Source organism: Solanum dulcamara, chromosome 12 (genome assembly GCF_947179165.1).
Source record: "Solanum dulcamara chromosome 12, daSolDulc1.2, whole genome shotgun sequence".
Classification (NCBI taxonomy): Eukaryota; Viridiplantae; Streptophyta; class Magnoliopsida; order Solanales; family Solanaceae; genus Solanum; species Solanum dulcamara.
The window spans coordinates 40,704,829-40,721,544 of record NC_077248.1 but is presented as its reverse complement, the minus strand read 5'-3'; positions in this window follow the sequence as shown (position 1 = coordinate 40,721,544).

Genomic DNA, 16,716 nt, shown 5'->3' with positions numbered 1-16,716 from the left:
ATGCAATGCAATTGCTGACTAGACTGATGGCAGGACAAGCTTGGAGGCGTGGCCCAGATGATGTCGATAGATAAGATAGTTTAAGGGTCTGTGATTTCCTAGCTTGTAACCCTCCAGAATTTCATGGATAGAAACTTGTAGAGGATCCATTGGAATTCATTAGACAAATGCAGCGTACACTGCAAATCATTAGGGCTTCAAAGATTGAGTCAGTTAAATTGGCCTCCTATCGGCTGCGTGATGTGGACACTAATTGGCATGAGTATTGGGAATTATTGAGGGGAGGGGGTACTCCTCCAGCTCAATGGGATGATTTCACGGAAGCCTTAGTTAGCCATTTTTTGCCTCCATAAATGAGATGAGCCAGGGTCGATAAATTCTTACAATTGAAGCAGAACGATAGGAATTTTGAGACTATAGCCTTGAGTTTGACTCATTGGCGAGGCATGCCCCCACAATGGTAGCGGATATGGCAGATAGGGTGCACCGTTACGTGATAGGCTTGGACTTTTATTTGTTCGATAGTTGTATGGCCATGTATTCTCAGCCTAGCATGGATATCACTCGGGTACAAGTATATGTCCAAGGGGTAGAGGAGCGACATATAAGGCGTTATCTCGATAGAGGGCTATATAGAAGTCAGCCTAAGAAGGATAGGTCAGTTGGTTATTTGGGGGAATTTCTAAGTGGGTGGTTCCAGTAGTTCAGTAGATATCCCTCCCAGCCAGCTCGAAGTGCACCTTTACTGGTTCCAGGTGGAAGATTTGAGAGCACCAGGTATTTAGGGGTTGGTAAAAGCTCCAGAACTTCAGGTACACAGGTGAACCAAAGTTCTCGACAATCAAGACTACCGATGCCCTAGTGTCCCTATTATAATAAACCTCATTCTAGAGAATGTTGCTGGATTACAGGTGCTTATTTTGCTTATGGACACCAAGGCCATATTTCGAGGGAATGTCCATTAAAAAGTACAACAAGTGGTGCAGCTCAGCCAACTGGGTCAGTTGTGGGTTCTTTTTCTTTTATGGCTATGCGCTCGATGAGGCAGGGTATGCAGACACCAGCAGGCCATGGTGGAGCTTATAGTTCTAGCAGCCCTTCTAACCATATATATGCTTTGGCCAGTAGACAGGACCAGGAGGCATCGCCAAATGTGGTCATAGGTATATTATCGATCTTTTCTCGGGACGTATATGTGTTGATGGATCCAGGCTCTACTTTGTCATATATATCTCCTTTTGTTGCTAGTAGACTTGGAATTAAGCCTTAGTTAATAGAATCATTCAAAGTGGCTAAAAACAGTAGGGGACTCTATTATGGTTAAGCAGGTATATAGAAATTGCCCGGTAAATGTATATAGTCATCATACCTTGGCTGATTTGATAGAGTTAGATATGGTGGAGTTTAATGTTATTATATGGATTGGTTAGCTTCAAGTTGTGCCAATGTAGATTGTAGAAATAAAGTGGTTCGGTTCTAGTTCCTTGATGAACCAATTATCAAATTGTTGGGGAATACAGCATCGCCGAAAGGTGAGTTTATTTCATACCTTAAGGCAAGGAAAATGATTGGGAAGGGGTATATTTATCATTTGGTCTGCGTGCACTATCTGTAAGCAGAGGTGCTAACTCTTCAGTCGGTGCCCGTGGTCAATGAATATCTAGATGTATTCCCAGATAAACTCCCAAGTCTTCCTCCTGAATAGGAGATAGAGTTCACTATAGACGTGCTACCAGATACACAGCCTATTTCTATCCCTCTATATAGAATGGTACCCGTGTAGTTAAAAGAGTTAAGGGAGCAGCTGAAAGACTTGCTGGAAAAGGGCTTCATTAGGCCCAGCATATCACTATGGGGACCACCGGTACTGTTTGTGAAGAAGAAAGACGGGTTGTTGTGAATGTGCATCGACTACAAGCAACTGAATAAGGTAACAATTAAGAACATATATCCCCTTCTCAAGATTGATAATTTGTTTGACCACTTGCAGGGTGCTCAATGCTTTTCGAAGATAGACCTGCGGTCAGGCTATCATCAAGTGCGGGTAAGAGAGACAGATATCCCAAAGACCGCATTCAGAACCAGGTACGGACATTATGAGTTTAGAGTGATGTCTTTTGGGCTGACAAATGCCCCAATGGTGTTAATGGATCTGATGAACCGAGTGTTCAAACCATTTCTAGATTTGTTCGTGATTGTATTTATTAATGATATTCTGGTTTATTCACGATCAGAGAAGGAACATGCAGATCATTTGCGGATGGTACTGGGGGTACTCCAACACCAAAAATTATACGCTAAGTTCTCTAAATATGAATTTTGGTTAACTTCAGTGGCTTTTTTGGGACATATTATTGGGGCTGACGGTATTCGCGTAGACACATAGAAGATTGAGACCGTAAAGGCTTAGCCAAGACCTACAACCCCTATGGAGGTACGTAGCTTCTTAGGGTTAGCAAGGTACTATAGAAGGTTCGTGGAAAAGTTTGCTTCCATTTTGGTGGCTTTAACAAGACTGACTCAAAAAGTAGCTAAGTTCTAATGGACTGATGCCTGTGAACGGAGCTTTCAGTTGTTAAAAGAAAAATTGACTACAACTCTTATTCTAACTCTCCTTGATGGTCCAAATGGCTACGTTACCTATTGTGACGCCTTTGGTATTGGGCTAGGATGTGTTCTGATGCAGAATGGTAGAGTTATAGCTTATGCCTCCCGATAACTTAGAAAACATGAAAAGAATTATCCAACACATGATCTAGAATTAGCAGCGGTGATCCATGCCTTAAAAATATGGAGACACTGCCTGTATGGTGCACATTTTGATATTTATACGGACCACAAAAGCCTCCAGTATATTTTTAAGCAGAAAGAGCTAAATCTATTGTAGAAAAGGTGGCTGGAGTTATTGAAAGACTATGACGTCGATATTTTATACCACCAGGGAAGGAAAATGTGGTAGCGGATGTGCTCAACCATAAATTAATGGGTATCCTGGCAGATGTACGACTAGAACGGAAAGAGATAACTCGTGACATTTGCCAGCTCACCAATCTGGGAGTCCACTTAGCTAATTCGGGTGATAATGGGGTTTCTATTCGAAGAGTTGCTGAATCCTCAATCATGGAGGAAGTAAAATGATGTCCATACCAGGACCCTGTTCTAACACAGTATAGGGATAAAACTCTCCAAAAGGGAAAGACTCCATTTGAAATCACGGCGGGTGTGATACTACGATATCAAGGCAGAGTCTATGTACTGTAAGTTATAGGTTTACAACAGCAAGTATTGGGAGAGGCACATCATGCCCGTTATTCTATTCATCCAGGGTCAACCAAAATATATCACGACCTTAAATTTTTATATTGGTGGGATGGTATAAAAAGGGACATAGCAGAGTTCATGGCCTAATGCCCGAACTGCCAGCAAGTTAAAGTTGAACATCAAAACCCAGGTGGGCTACTACAGGAGATAAAGATTCTAACTTGGAAATGGGAAGCGATTAACATGGATTTCATTACTAGCTTACCTCACACTCCCCAAAAGTAGGATTCTATATGGGTTATTGTGGGTAGGCTGACAAAATCAGCCCACTTCCTCCCAGTTAAGACCATATACTCAGCCGGGGACTATGTGAAGTTGTACATCAAGGAAATAGTACGACTTCATGGAGTTCCCACATCTATTATTTCGGACAGGGGAGCCCAGTTCACAGCCCATTTTTGGCAGTCATTCCAAAAAGGCTTGGGAACACATGTAAGCCTTAGCATAGCATTTCATCCCCAAACTGATGGGTAGGCCGAGCGCACTATTCAGATACTAGAGGATACGTTACGAGCCTGTATAATTGACTTTAAAGGCAGTTGGGATGAGCATGTACCACTTATTAAGTTTGCTTACAATAATAGCTATCACTCCAGTATCCAGATGGCACCATATGAGGCTTTATATGGTAGGAAGTGCAGGTCACCCATTGGATGGTTTGATGTTGGTGAAACGCAACTCATAGTCCTAGACATGGTCCAATAGGCGGTGGAAAAGGTAAAGCTTATTTGGGAGCGATTATTAGCTATCCAGAGTCGACAGAAGTCATACGCAGACAATCGATGCTGACCTTTGGAATTTCAAATGGGTAAATGGGTGTTTTTGAAAGTGTCTTCCATGAAAGGAGTAATGAGGTTCGGCAAGAAAGGAAAGTTGAGTCCAAGATATATTGGACCTTACTTGATCCTTCACTACATAGGCAAGGTTTCCTACAAACTAGACTTGCCAACAGACTTGATCCTTCGCTGAATAGGCAAGGTTGCCTACGAACTAGACTTGCCAGCAGACCTGGAAGCAGTATATCCAGTCTTCCATGTATCAATGCTTTGAAAGTGTATTTCTGATCTATCCCGATACATCTCATAGATGATATCCAGGTCATGGAAGAATTGGCCTATAAAGAACAACTGATCGCCATCTTGGATCGACAGATTAGAAGACTATGGACTAAGGACGTAACTTCGGTCAAGGTATTATGGGAAAATAGGAATCATGAAGAAATGACCTGGGAAGCTGAAGAGGACATGAGACAAAAGTATTTGTACCTGTTCCCGATATCTACAGGTAACCCCAACTCCTAAAAACTTGTATATTAACTATTTGATGAAGATATGCATTATTATAATGGAAAGAAGTCTCCGTATAACCTGTATAACATCTTAAGGGAATCTTTGTTTAACATTCGAGGACGAATGTCCTAAAGGGGGGAAGGATGTTATACCCTGTACTGTCTTACCTTGATACTTTCGTACCTTGGAAGGTTCTTAAGCTTCTTGATAGGTTCTTAAGCTTCTTTAAAGGTGCTTAAGCCTCTTAGAAGGTGGTCTAAAAGAGGTGTGAGTTGTTATACCCCACACCCTTAGGCTCGGAATATCTCTTAATTTACTTAGAAGTTATCATGTGAGCCGGACAATCCAAAATGCTATCAAACAACTCTAAGGAGGGGAGAATGTGACACCTCATAGTAGAGAATGTTGGAAATAGAGTTATAAGAATTCGGAAGGAGTTGGAGGCCAAGTGATGGGTCATACGACTCGAATTATCTACATAAACTACTAATTTTCAAGTCTTACATACGTGAGTTACTTGATTATATGCCAAGCTTACGTAGCAAGGATTTCATAGGCTCTTAAAGTGAGACGAGATTACGAATGAGATTACGAACCCATGGGAAAGAGGAGAGGATAACACGTGGAACCAAGGAGAAGATGACACATGAAAGAACCTCAAACAAGCAGGTGACTCACCTGCCTGCTTGGAGGTGGGGGTGGACCCCACTGCCACATGGCAGCCCCTAATTGGCAACATGTATGTGTTGGCCCAATGGGGGATGGACATATGTCACCCTTAGGGGATGCCATGTGTCACCCCCTAGGAAGCATATATATACATAATATATGACTCATAAGTCATTTTGTTGCTCAAAACATCAGCCAAACAATGACCAAAAACCCTAGAACTAAAGGGAAAAGAGTGACAGCCTAAGGGAGAAAAATATAGGTAAGTCCCAATTTTGTTCCATGTATTAATTATATAGGGTATACCATGATGATACGGAGGTATTAATATTATAAAATCATGGTTTAGATCAGTACAAAACGGACAGCAAGTAGCCACGACATTTTAATCGCGTTAGAAGAGTTTCCGAGGCAAGTTTTGGCTAGTTTTGGCCAATTTCGGGAAAGGTAAGTTCTTTGCTTTCGATTTGAAGTTTATGGTGTTGTAAGAGGGTGTGTTACACATATTTTATGTTTCCTTAAGTGTGATAAAGTCGTAGGAATGATCGACATTAGAAACAATATAAATTGAAGTCGTTATAGCTAAATTAAAGTCGAATAGTGGGTTGTATTTGTGATATGGTTATGATGCTGCAGCTGCTGGTTTTGAGGTGGTGTGTTGAGGTGCTGGAAAATTCTTTAAAATAGGGTTCTTATGTTTGCATCAACCCGACCCTCCATTTCGTATAATTAAAGATTTTGCAAAATGGAAACTAGAAACTCTATTTTGGTATCGTGGTTTCGAGCGAGTCATTTGGAGTTTGTGTTGTAGAATGTTGATATGAATGGCATATATATACCTTGAAGGTCATTGTTGTTTGTTGTCTGTAGCTATTAGTAGTGTAATTGGAAATTTGGATAGGGCATATTATAGGGGAGGTGCTGCTCGATTTCCGTTAACTCTTTAACTAGTTAAAGAACTAATCGAGGAGACGATCAAAGAGTTGAGTTCTATCAATACTCATGTGTAACCTAAGGTGATGGAAAGACAAGGGTTGTTAATATTTACATTGCTTTTATATTACTTAGGTTCAAAGGAATACAAGACAAACGGGATAAAAAGTAACTCGTAAGAGGTATGTAAAGCCTATTCTTTCTCTTTCTTTTGGCATGTCGTAGAGGTAAGTAAAAAGTAATACGATCTCTGAAGTAATTCCATTACTAAATGTCTCCTGTTCTCTTCTGGATTGTGAACTCTCACTGTAGTTGAACTACTTTCCTCAAACTTACTATACGTTAAACAAATAATGAATATTCAGGTTTCTAATCGGAGAGACTATATGACTATATGTACTCTGAAATCCTTAAGCGGTTAGAACTACTTTGGTATGTATCTAAGGACCCTGAGATGTTAATTAATATAGTCCTAATGTCCTTTAGAGAGAACTTGAGCTGATCATATTACCACCCTGATTCTCAAACGCTAGTTTAGCCTTCATATACTATCGAGTCTCCGATAACAATTTAAACTGCATATAGTTACTCACTACTCTACTCATGTATACTGTAATACTTTTTTCACTGCATCCCTGGACGGGAATAGTAATCATGCATAATTCACTATATTATCCACCGAGCCCCTCACTAGAGGGCCGGGATACGTATATATATATATATATATATATATATATATATATAATGATGTGTTGTAATAAGGTGGTGATGGCACTGGGTTGTGATGATCTTACAGGTATATCCACCGGACCCTTGATAGGGTCGGCTATATGACATAATTTGAACATGCATGTTTTTATGATTCACAAAGTACAGGTACTGAGGCTTCTTTTATAATATACTGGATTCCCTGCTTCTCCGTTTCAAATATGTTTCTTGTTATGCTATGTTATGTTTTACACACAAAGTACATTTGTCGTACTGACCCCCTTTCTCGGGGAGCTTCGTTCATCCCCGCAGGTACATGTACACAGTTTGGGGATCCGCCAGCAAAGGAGTCCCACTCAGTGGTCCAGAAGTGCTCTATTGTGCTAGAGCCTGATATTGGGTACTAAACCTTCATATGTATATTAGTTTTGTTCACGGGTATGGCGGGGGCCCTGTCCCACCTTATGTTACTGTTCTCCTTACTCTTAGAGGTCTGTGGATACGAATGTGGGTTGTGTGTGTTTATGAGTTGTATATGAGCTGTATATGAATTGTATATATATGGGTTGTGTGTGTATATGAGTTGTATATGAGCTGTATATGAGTTGTATATTAGTATGTATATGAGTCATATATGTGTGTATGTAAAGCTGTGCTAATATGACTTATGAATTGGGGCGTTCCCTATGTCGTGGCGGCCTTGTTGGCTCGCATATATGTGTACTATAGAATGACCCTATACATTACAATATCCTTGTCGGCTAATATGTTTTCTTACCTATTAGTTTATTTTAAGTATAAACAGGAGACGGGTTTTGTGTAGGAGGCAGGGGTACACGTATGTGTTCAGTTAGGGCACCCATCACAGCCTACATGGTTGGGTCGTGACAGATTGGTTTAAGATCTTGCTTTGACTTAACATCCACCATAAAAGAGGATTCAGACCCATTTTGAACAACCATACCACCATTATTGATATGACACAACTTCACCCCTTGTTTAGCCTACTGGTGAACATCTTTCACCAACTCCTTCTTCCCTTCATCAACATAGGCCACACTCCCCATAGACACTCTACTAAGTACATCGGCAATCACATTGGCTTTACCTTGATGATAATGCACACTCATGTCATAGTTGTTGAGGAGTTCTAGCTACGTTATTTGCCTTAGATTAAGGTCTTTTTGGGTGAACACATATTGAAGACTTTTATGATCGATATACACATCCACATGCACACCATAGAGGTAATGCTACCAAATCTTCAAAGCAAAAACAATGGCTACCAATTCAAGATCATGGGTAGGGTAGTTACACTCATGCACCTTCAATTTCCTAGAAGGGTAGGCTATGACCTTGCCATTTTGCATTAAGACACAACCCAAACCAATTTTTGAAGTATCACAATAAACTACAAACCCTTCTATTCCTTTCGATAGAGTCAAAATATGAGCGGAAGTAAGTCGATCTTTCAAGGTTTGGAAACTCTTTTCACACTCATCCATCCATATGAATTTGCCTTTTTTTTAGGTTAATTTCATTATAGGAGATGAGATAGAATAAAACCCTTCGACAATCCTTCTATAGTAATCGACTAGACCCAATAAGCTCCTAATTTCTGAAGGAGACAACGATCTAAGGCCAATTCTTGATGGCCACCATTTTCTTAGTATCAACCTTGATCCCATCGCCGAATACTAAGCGGCCAAGAAATGTCACCTCCTTCAGCCAAAATTCACACTTACTAAATTTGGCAAACAATTGCTTATCCCTCAACGTTTGAAATACAACCATCAAGTGATTCTTATGTTTTGCCTTACCCCGAGAGTAAATCAAAATGTCGTCAATGAAGACTATAAAAATGCATCAAGGTAGGGCTTGAACACTCTATTAATTAGGTCCATAAACACCACTGGCATATTCGTCAACCCGAAACTCATCACCACAAACTCAAAGTGACCATATCTTATTCGGAAGGCCATTTTGGGAATGTCACACTCTCTCACCCTTAGTTGGTGATAGCCGGACCGAAGGTCGACCTTGGAGAAGTGATTTTCCCCTTACAATTTATCAAACAAATCATTTATTCTAGGGATTGGGTACCTGTTCTTAATAGTCACCTTATTCAATTGCTGGTAGTCTATTCACATTCGAAGTGACCCATCCTTCTTCCTTAGTAATAGCACAAGAGAACCCTACAACAAAATACTTAGCCTTATGAATTCCTTTTCTAACAAGTCTTTTAATTGTTCTTTCAAATCTCTCAATTCCATCAGGGCCATCTAGTAAGGAAGAATAGAGATAGGCTGGGTATCGAGAAGGACATCGATACCAAAATCAACTTTTCTTTCAGGAGGGACACCAGGAAGGTCATCGGGAAAGATATTGGGGAACTCATTAACAATGGGAACTAATTCAAGATGAGGATAGTTGGAGTCAACATTCCTAACCCTCACCATGTGGTAAATACAACCCTTAGAAATTGATTTTCGGGCCTTAAGACAAGAAATGAACTTACTCTTCACTATCGAATCAAGGCCCTCCTATTCAAAGATGGACTAATTTAGAAATTGGAACTTGACTCGATGAGTCCTACAATCTATGGAAGCATAAGATGTATTAACCAATCCATCCCAACAATGACATCTAAATCTACCTTGTCATGTTGATTGAGATCACAAGGAATAACTTTATGAAAGATAAACATGGGACAATCCCTATAGACCTTTCTAGCAACAACCGACTCACCGATGAGGGTAGACACCAAATAAGGCTCTAATAATATTTTGGGTGACACATCAAACCTATTTTCCAAGAATGGAGTAACAAATAACAAGTTTGCACCAGGATCCAATAATGCATATACATCAAAAGTAAAGACCTTTAACATACCGGTAACTATATTTGGTGTTTCCTTAACCTCTTGCCTCCCATGAAGTTCCTAGAAATGATTGGTGCATTGAACACCTCCTTGAGCTTATTTTCCATGAGTAACTTGGCCTTGAGGACTATCACCACCACCACCTCTACAATTCCAAGCATGATGACCCGGCTTGCCGCATTTGAAACACGCGTTTGAGCTTGCCAAGCATTCCTATTTATGGGTCTTCCCACACTTCCTACATGGGGGAAATTCTTGGGTAACAATGTTATCTCTTGTTACCATTGAGTTGGGACCTTTGTCCTTGTTGAATTTAGGAGGAGGAGTATTTGTACAACCTTGTCCCATGAACCGTTGACCATTTTGGCCTTTGCTATTACTACCATAACTAAAAATTTGAAGGTTGAACCCTCCACCATCCACTCTAGCCTTTTTGAACCCTCTATACCTTTCCCTCAACTTCTCTTCTTAGATTTATTCGGCATAAGTCATTAACCAGGAGATGTCCATCCTCTTGGGCTATTTTGCAATCCTTGGACACCAAGCTCGAAACACTGGAAATAAATTTACTCATTTTTGCCCGGGGGTCAGAGACCATAAAGGGAGCATACTTGGACAATTTTATGAACTTGAGGGCATATTCCCTCACACTCATACTTCCTTGACGGAGGCTGATTAACTCTTGGATTTTGCCCTCCCTTAACTCCAATAGGAAGAAATGGTCTAGGAAAGCACCTTTGAACTCTTTCCATCCTATCAACCCCACTTCATCATCCCTCTTAATAACCCATTATTCGTACCACGCTCGAGCCACACCTTTGAGTTGATAGGCCACTAGCTCGGCCTTTTTATTTGGTGGCACACCCATGATTGCTATGATATGATACACCTCATCAATGAAATCCATAGGGTCCTTATCTAGTTTAGAACCATCAAAATTGGGCAGATTCATCCTTTGGAATTCCTGAATCCTAGAGGCCAAATTTTGCATTCAGGGAGGAGGGACACATTGATGCCTTTTGTTTGCCACAACTTGAGCCAACAACGTGATGATGTTTTAGAACTTGGCATGAGTTACCCCTTCCTCATTGTGTGGTATATCCTGAATCAGAGGAGTTTAGTCCTCATCATCAACCCTTACTCTTCATGGTGCTGTTCCACGAGGTATTATCTAGGGATCACAAAACAAGTTATTAGTTAGAGGAAGGTTTAGGACACCTATGGGATGACATGAATTTTAAAGAAGTGAAAAAGTTTCCTAAACATCCTATAATTTCCTATTCATAGTTGTGGCGCGCTTCACAATCATGAACAAGAATCTATTTAAAATGGTATGCTGAAATCCGAGAACCATTTCAAAACCTCGTGCTCTGATATTAAGTTTGTCATGACCCAAGCCTAGGGACTAGAAGTGATATGGTGAATGAAATCCCAGAAGTACCTCACCCAAGCCTCTTAGCATTCATTAAGCACTTCATTGGTAATGATAAGCAAATCAAGAAAAAACATAAGAGATATAGGGATTAAGGAGCTTTGCATTAATAAGAGTCAAAGTCAACATAACATCCTTTACTATATCCAATAATACCTTCTACATTAAGACTTAGCAGGGGCTAAGACATGTCCCTAGCTCACCCTTAAGATTAAGTCAAAAATATCAAACTAAATTGAACTGTCTAAACATAACATAAGCTATATAAGATAGGAGTGTCATTCCCGAAACATGGGAACTCACAAAAGTGGTAGTTTGCAATGCTCAACTTAGCCATGGGGAGGAGAGTGTGGAGAAACACTCATTCTTACATGGTGATATTATGTAGGCAAGAGTATGCTTTAGTACTTTGAATGTACTAAGTATGTGAGTGTGCTATGAAATGAAGAACATAAGAAAGAGACATGTTTAGGCAATATGCATAAGTGAATGCATGCATGAAAAATCATCATATGAATCCCTAAAATATTCACTTTGTGTGAAGAGACCTTAACCGACATTAAGACCATGCGAGCTGTTACATAAAATCCAACATAACCCCTATGTTGGCACAACGAGACTACTTACCGTGTAGACTCTGTTAACTTTACACATTCTTTAAATTTAACTTACATGGCTAATAATAGATCCATTAGCATAAAAAATCCAACAAGGGCCTCTATGGTGGCACATAGTTAATGCAACATGAGATCTTACTTAAGAACCCCTTGGGTCAATCCCCATCTATATGCTATATTCGGTGCTAGGTCAAGTCCCACGAAATAACATTTAAACATTAATATATCTTAAGCATTATATAGCTTTAACATTAAAACATCAATCGGTGGAATAGCTCATTAAAACCTTTCATTTGATTCGATGCGAGAATTGTCCTTTCACATTGAAACCTTACTTTGGCTAAGAATCTCTTCATTAGTTAATCATTTCATAAGGACTCCCTTCCATAAACATTTACTTCATAACATTCATTTGGAGTCAAACTTCATTTCAACTTTGCTTTATCATAAAAAACTATGTGAGTTCATTTAAAAAAAAAAACCTTCAATGCCTCTAATAAATTCTTGCATGCATCAGAGTAATGAAAATGCATAAAATAAATATTCTTAAATCAATCCCCATATATGTCTTAAAACTCTTTTCAAGCCTTCATATAGGCACTTTAATAAAATCATAACTTCATAAAATCAAGAGTCAACATCTATCAATATATGTAAAGAAACTTCAAATATATCATAATTTATGCATTTAAAGTCACCATGTAAACACCCATAATATTTCATCATTTTGAATTGAAATGCTAGGTTGAGAAAATATTTGGGATCCATGGGTGGAAGGACCCATGGATGAAAACCCACATACCTTAGAGTAACGATTGAAGAAATCTTGATATTTGGTATACAATAATGAGCCTTGAATCTCTTGAGTTTGACAGGATTTTTTTTGTAAGAGGAGATTTGAGAGAATAAAAAAGTTTTTAGGTTATAAGATTTAGAAAAATGACATTTTAATGAGTTCCGTTGGCCAAATCGGCGAGTTGGAGGTCTCCTTACGACCTATTTGGCGAGTCGCCAAATGGTACTTTAGCTCGCCTAATCCAACATTTTCTAAAGGATTTTGAGTACAATTCGGTGAGCTAGGTCGTGGTTCATCGAACTATTCGGCGAGTCGCTGAATTATCTTGTGAGCTCGCCAAATTTTCTTGTACATACGTGCTTCGGTAAAATGACCATAATATTCTACTACAAATTCCAAATGAGGTAAAATTGGTGGTGTTGGAAAGAATAGTCAATGACCTTTAATCTGATAGGTTGGCCACACAATTCAATATAGTCTAGGAGATATAGTCATTTGAAGTTGACTCTTATACTGACTCATTTGAAAACTTAGTCGATAAAAATTCTTTAGACTTAGCTTGGTGTTAGAGATCCCTTATGACCCTAAACCACATATAATACCCTTCAAATACTTAGGAATTGATCCTAACTCATATTTAAAATTAGAAGTTGTCGGGTTCAAGCCTATACGCCTATGAAGAGTAGTTTAGGTCTTGGCATAGAAATTTGTGAATTGTTACATTAACTAAATGGGCTCATGTATGGGAGGTCACCACGTACCATCAATGTCACCAAGGTCTATGGTGATGGTCGTGAACTAGAGGGTCGACTGTGCTTGGGAAGGTTTTCTTCCACTGGCTCCTTCATGACTTGTGAAGGACTACACGGTTCGTAAAGGGCCCCGTGAAGATAGGCTATTTCAAGATTCTGAAGGATAGGCTTCTAGGGCCATTCCACGGTCTATGGGAAGGTTCATCAGTCATAGATCTTTTTTTGAACATCAGTCGAAGTTACCCTTTGAATGGCCACTTGTACGAGACACCTTCATGGGCCAGGTTCCTTTCACGGTCCATTGAAGGGTTCGTATGACTTCTCTTTTTCCGGTCAACATTTTAGGTAATTTCCATGGCTCCCTTCCACGGTCCCTGGTTCTCTATTAGTCTTGAAAGGGCCTCATAAACTTTATCTGGTGCAAATTTTCAAAGATTTCCTTCTTAAACTCTATTTTTCTGGCTTTCCAATTTTTGGGGTCTTACATGATATGATCTCAACTCAAGGAATGCATTTAAAAGCATAAATTAACTTCTCAACTCAATATCAAAATATATATTTAAAAATATTTATATGTTCAAAATAATAATTAAGAGACTTCTCAAATTCAGCTCAATCTCAAAATAGTAATTAAGAGACTTCTCAAACTCAACTAATGCTCAAACTCTTCCTTAATTAATTGATGAAAATAATCACTCTTTAAATCAAATCAATACATAAAATAGTTAATGCAAAACTCAACTATGGTTCATGTGAATGCCAACATGAATGCAAAATATGAAAAATTCAACTCATTAAAGTATAATCAAATATACATACTAGAATTCAATAAGAAGTTGTATAGATACTCAAGAATTCACCATATCGGAATTGAAATCAAAATAAAAACTCTACTTGACCGTATGAAGATGTACAGAACGAGGATGAATTTAGTCCAACATTATGATAGTCTTACATAACTGGAATGAAGATTATCTAAGCAAAAATTGAAGACTTTGCTTGAAACTATTGAACCCTAGCTCTTCTCCTTCTCTCCAATTTTACTCCCAAAATAGCTTGTGTTAAGTTTGGGAAAAGTAGAGAATAGACTGGAATATCCTCCATTAAAATGGGCTACGTTGTCTACGGGCTCCTTCTTAATGACCATAGGAACTCCTAAGGACCGTAGGGTCCCTCTCGTAGGAACCGGGGTTTAATTTTTGACCTCACTGGAAGTGGTTTGGTAGGTGTACGACTAAGGTACAACTAGTTGTAGAGGACCACCCATCGACATAGATAAGGAATAGGTCTTGTAGACCCCTTTCTATGATTCTTTCAATTTATTATGAGCCATAAGATCCACTTGTAGGAACCTTGTGCAATATTCTAGTAGCTACTAGAATATTACAACGAGTTCTATGATTGATCCTACGAGTTGTACGACATGTTATTACTCGTAGCTATGGTTCGTACGAATTGAAAATTTGACTCTGAAATTGGCTAAGTGTCCAGGGATTCTACGAACCCCTCCATGTAGAGCGTAGAACCATCTATGGGTCGTAGACCAATGGAAGCTTCCTCTTCCTTTATTTTTTCTCTTGGTTTTCAAACTTGATCTAGGATAGAATAGTGCGGGGTGTTTCAAATTACCTACTATTTACAAAGATGATTTTGAATCTTGAGCTCATAAATTCATTGAGAGAACAAAGCTCATTGATGGAACTAAGCGCAACTAACAAGCACGGATAGTAAGACAATGGAGAAATGTAAGACTAGCCTGACTAGAATTCAGCACAAACACAATGTAGTTAATAAATTATGCCTAACAAGGCATAATTTATCATTCAAAATGAGTCCAACAAGGACTTACAAAACTGTTATTGTCACGCCCCAAGTCTACAACCTGGTTGTGACCGGCACTCGGAACTATTTCTGACCCAAGTGAACCCTTGGCCTTACATGCTATAATATTTAACACTGACTAATGCGGAACTTGAGATTTATAGTAATGGGAAAAGCAACTGAATACTAAAGTAATATTTTATAAATAAAGAACATTAGTACATCTGAGTAAAAGTTTTAAATAGAATTGAGACTACCAATGTCTATGACTCATAAATGTGCCTAATGAAACGTCTATAATAATTGATCTAGATAAGTCTACCAAGATAAGGCCTTGGGCTGTCTGAAATCTATCACAATGGAAGTGAATAAAATCTACTAAATCATAACCGAATTCCTCTGAATGCAAGGAGAACTGAACACAAGTTGAAAGTGGAGAAATTTATGGAACTTTTGCTGGTGAATCTAAATCAGAATGCTGAAATCTACATCATAAAATGATGTAGCACAAGTAGCATCAATACATAGAATGTATTGGTATGTAAGGTAAGAACTGAGATCAACAATTATAAAACGACCGAAAGAAATATAAATCTGATCATCTGTAATACATAAACGATAACTGAAGTGTTGTGGTTCAAAATTGTGACATGTAACATAATATTTTAGAAATAAAAATGTATATCTGATACCTTAAAATATGAAATCACATCCGAGAGGATGCCTATTTGAAAACCATGCTATCTGAAACCATACTATGTGAAATTATACTATTTGAAAGAATGCATATCTGAAAACCATACTATCCAAAACCATACTAGCTGAAAACAATTTTAGATGAATCATACTATCTTAAATCTTATAAAGATTATATCAAGAAAAACATATATAAAAAGTGAAATTAACTCTTCTAGGTGGGAGCTTCTCATAACAGACATACACCATGTGAGCTCATGATGCACCAACTTATAATTCCAATTGGGGGGGAGCTTCCCTATACCTTTACAGGGGTGTAAAACCTGTCTGTTTAATGTGGATCAACTAAATTATGCCTTATAGGGCCATATGGAGTTGTCCAACAAAGTAGTATACTGAAACCTACAGTGATATATAGTTATGGAACTTTGGTTTTTAAAATCCTTATCCTCTCGGTGCTAAAAATTCTCCCAAATAACATATATACATTATTGCTCGTAAACATAAAAGGGTGTCCATTTATTTGTACCATGTAAGAGATTAAACTCAAAAGTCATACCTAACATCACCTGTATTAAGGTTGAAATTCATATCATGATAGTTTCCACGCTTAAAAGCCATAAATGTTTAAGAAACCATATAAATTACCTAAATTAATATAATAAGGTTTTAAAACCAAAGTGAAATAATGAAAACATGACTTAATGAAGTAAGATCATAATTTCATAAAAAATCCAAACTTTTCTTCTAATAATCTTGAAGAATTCTTTTGAATCAAAACACTTTAGATATGAGAGTGAA